The sequence below is a fragment of the Propithecus coquereli genome, unplaced genomic scaffold (genome assembly GCF_000956105.1).
Source record: "Propithecus coquereli isolate 6110/MARCELLA unplaced genomic scaffold, Pcoq_1.0 Scaffold88, whole genome shotgun sequence".
Classification (NCBI taxonomy): domain Eukaryota; kingdom Metazoa; phylum Chordata; class Mammalia; order Primates; family Indriidae; genus Propithecus; species Propithecus coquereli.
The window spans coordinates 10770509-10774388 of NW_012155062.1; positions in this window are offsets into that span (position 1 = coordinate 10770509).

The window sequence follows — 3880 nt, forward strand, 5'->3', positions numbered from 1 at the left end:
GACTATTTTTCCTGGCCATGGGTTGTAAGTGGGACTGATGTCTGACCTTCTGTATTATGCTTTTTAAAAGGATGTGGCCTCCCCTGCCTCTCACTTTGTAGTTACTTAGGCCCAGAGAGACCCCTCAGAGGAGAGTATCTGAGGGAAATCACAGGCCTGGTCTCTGAGAATTCCTGTTGCTACACTCTCTAAGACCTGTCTGGTAGGTTGGTACAGGCTATTCTCATTTTTGGGCCCTGAGCTGTACTTGAGACAAAGTCATCAGAGCTGCAAGGAAGGGAGTTTGTAACCTGCTGTTCAAGGACCTGCCAGTGAATACAGCCTCACTGGTTGCTAAAGAGCACACATCCTTTGGATGGTGAGAACGGTGGTCTTTCTGGTACCTGTCTTACAGGTGCGATAGAGGGCTCACAAGGAGCCTGAGCATAGCCCCATGACGGGGGAGAGACCTAGACTTTGGGGAGGTTTGCCCTGTTCTATGTGATCCTGAAGTTTTGGTCACAATCTCATCTTTCAACTAAATGTTTCAATAGTTTTCCCAAAGCTTCCTTTGAGGTATGCTTTGTTCCTTACATTTCCTTATGTTGTGAAAATGACAGGAAATGTTGGAAACATAGAGAAGTCAATGTGTTACCCACATCGGAGTAGAACACATGCTGAGGTCTTAGGTTTCCATTCCAGTGTGAATATTTTAATATGTTACTTAATGCGAGTCATGATATTGCTGTTGATAGGGAAAGATGATCTGAAGTTATCAGCAGTTTGTTCTTATTAGCTTTGGTTATGGTTTTTAACACTAATTTTCACTTTACTATGGGAAGCATGTGCAATTCCTCTACTCTTACAGGAGCAAGCTTAATTCTGTCCTCGATATTTCAACTTCAGCAGCCCCGTAGTTGCAGTGAAGCCTGACAGGAATGCCTGCCTTCCCATTGGGTCCTCCAAGGAATGAAAGAGAAGGAAGCGCTGTTTGAAATAGTCATTTAACTGTGTTCCCTGCAGGGTGAATCAGAGGTGCAAGGTTGGAGTGGACACTGCTGACCCACCGAGGCAAAGGCTTCCAAGGCTACCTTCCATTGTTCACAGTCTCATTGTGTGGGTTTTATGTGGTCTCATCCTGCCAAGCCGATGGTGAGAGTATAGGGTGTCCGTCAGCTTGCGTGCCTCATGCTCTCAGTCCGACACATGTGTCAAAATGGTTCAATCCCAGAAGAAAGGATTTGAGATTGTCTAGTGATTCCCTGGAGAAATTTTAGGTTCAATTTGTCTGGAAGCACGTGTGTTTGATTACATGGACAATGATTTGTGTCTGTTTCATGCACGGCTTTCCCTCAATGCCCAGAATGGGCTCTCAGATTTAAGATTCTTCAATCAGTTCTGTAGGGGGTGGCATCTTCTAATCCCTGTCTTCATTCGTCAAAGCCCTTGTACATTTATCTAGTTGGAACTTCAGGAATTCCCTGTCTTTATTTCAAAATATTAAAGGTGTACAAACGTTTTTGTTACATGGATACTTTGTATAATGCTTAAGCCAGGGTCCTTAGTGTGCCCATCACCAGGAAAGTGCTCGTTATATCAGATCCCCTTGTTTTGTGGGGTCCTTTATCTCATTCATTGTGGTTTCTTAGCCTGAGAATCCAAGGCCGTCCACCTGGGCAATTGTCTTCTGCACTCTTGGTCAGATGGATGCTCTTCCACTTTGTTCTGCACATGGCTGCAGGAACTGTGAACTAGGTAGTGAAGAACTGAATGCAGGAAGGCTGCATCCAGCCACCCCTGCCTGTTCTTTCTTGATGTCTCTGGCACCCCCAGAGATGGGACTGTCCCAGATAGGCCGAGGACAGTGCACACCTTGGTCGGCAGTGCTTTCTCCTCTTGGCAGACAGAGTCCCTGTCTGCACATCTGGAGAAAGATTGTGAATCTGTTCCAGTCACCACAGCGTCAACCTGTGGGGACTCACTCAGTCCATTGGGTCATGGTGGGAGCCAGCGGTGTCTCAGGATCGTGTAAGCTACTGTTTTCCCCGCCTTCCAGGTCTCAACTCTCTTCTGGTTGGTGTTCCGTACTGTTCAGATAGGTTTCCTACACCATGGAGGAGTGATTTCATAGGAAAACATTGCCGAGGCCCTGTATGAGACAAGCTTGCACACTGTTGCATGGTGGGAAGGGTCTCATGTCTCAATGGCTCTACTGACCATCAACTTGGTATGAAGCAGGCTCCTTGCTGGCAGCTCTGAGTATCAGGACTTGGGTCATGTCTCACCTTCTCCAGCTGGGAGTTCGGGGAACATGGAGCCAGTTCTGTGGAGTTGAACTCGTCCAAAGAAATGAGCCTATGGTGAGCCCAGGGTGCTGTGTCTAGATGACGCCTGGAGAGGGGGTCAGATCTTTAGCCTGTAAGTTGCCTTCTAGAGAAATGACTGTTACATGCGTGGAATTATTAGGCTTCTAGGTGTCAAGCTGCTTCCCCCCACCCCCACATTTCTTAAAATGCAGAAGTCTAAGGCTGATTCACTTTCAATGTGGGCTTTTTTGACACTGTTTCATTATATAGGCAGAGTATTCATCACTGCAGTCTGCTGTGACAATTTGAATTTTTTGGGGGGATGTTAGGACCTCCATGGACTACAATTTAACATCCAACAGTGGGCATATGTTCTGCATAGGTTCACTGCACCTCGTTCATCTGTTATGCTACTAGCATCTTTGGTCCTTGATCTGAGAGCATTTGATTTAACAGCATTATAGTCACTATATTCTAAATATGTATTAAAAAATTGAAAGCATGCCAAGTAGATCATGAGGATGCTGACCTTTGGCATAATGTTCAAGGAAGCAGGGCAAATTGTCACCCAGGGTTGAGATGAATTCTTGACTGATTTCCATTTCCACTTCAGGTAGAGGCAGTCACCTGAGTATTATTACCTGGGCATTGTCTTACAGTTCATAGTGGCCTTCAGTGAGAATTCTTCCTCTTCCCTTAGTCGTCTTTAGGCTTGTGTTTCTATACACCTATAAGATTGTTACCGGCAATACACTCACTACACTGTCCCTGGAGATGTGAGTTAATTGCCACATCTATTTAGACTGGAATGGGATAAAATGGAAGATATGGGTAGAAGTTTGAGTATTCACTTTGGTTTTCCAGTGTGGGACCAAACAAAGGATTTTACCTGTCAAAGCTATGTGCTAGGAAGGGGGTGAGGAATGGGGTACAGAGAGTTTAGACTACATGTATCTTCTCCATTTCCTTGAGTGTACTGTGCTTCAAGTCAGTGACAAGTTGAAATTCACAAAGTTACAGGGAAGTATCCAGACTTTAACACTGCTGTTTGAAGCTTAAAACTCCAAAAGTTTTAAGTATTCCAAAGTATTCCAAAAGTTTCCAGTGTCCTCGTCTTCCTCTTTGTGTGTTTTTAAAAGAGGTTGTGCCATAGCTGTGGCTGGCTGACTGCACTGTACGTGTTTTACTCCTGGTCTTTATTCTGTAAAATCTATGGATCCAGGAGTCTTCTGTACCTATGGGTGGGTCTGCAGGTTTGTAGGGGCTTCCTTGGGTGAAGGAATAGGGGTGTGTGTGTACATCTGTCACAGGTTCCTACCTCTCATCTGATTGAGAGGCTTCAATTCCTTTGAGTTTCCCTAGCCCTACCCCTGTGCCCCTAGCACAGTCTATCTGGGATGATGTACCTTGGGATAGGTACTGCATGGGGACACACATTTGAAGATTGACAGATGTTGTTCTTCCAGCTCCTTGTTTATGGTTTACCTTCTAATGCTGGGCACAGCCTGGAATGTCTGCAGAGCCCACAGTGAATTTCTCCAGCTTGCCTCTGTGTGATGCGGTGTATTGGTCATTGTTGGTTATTGTGGGTGGGT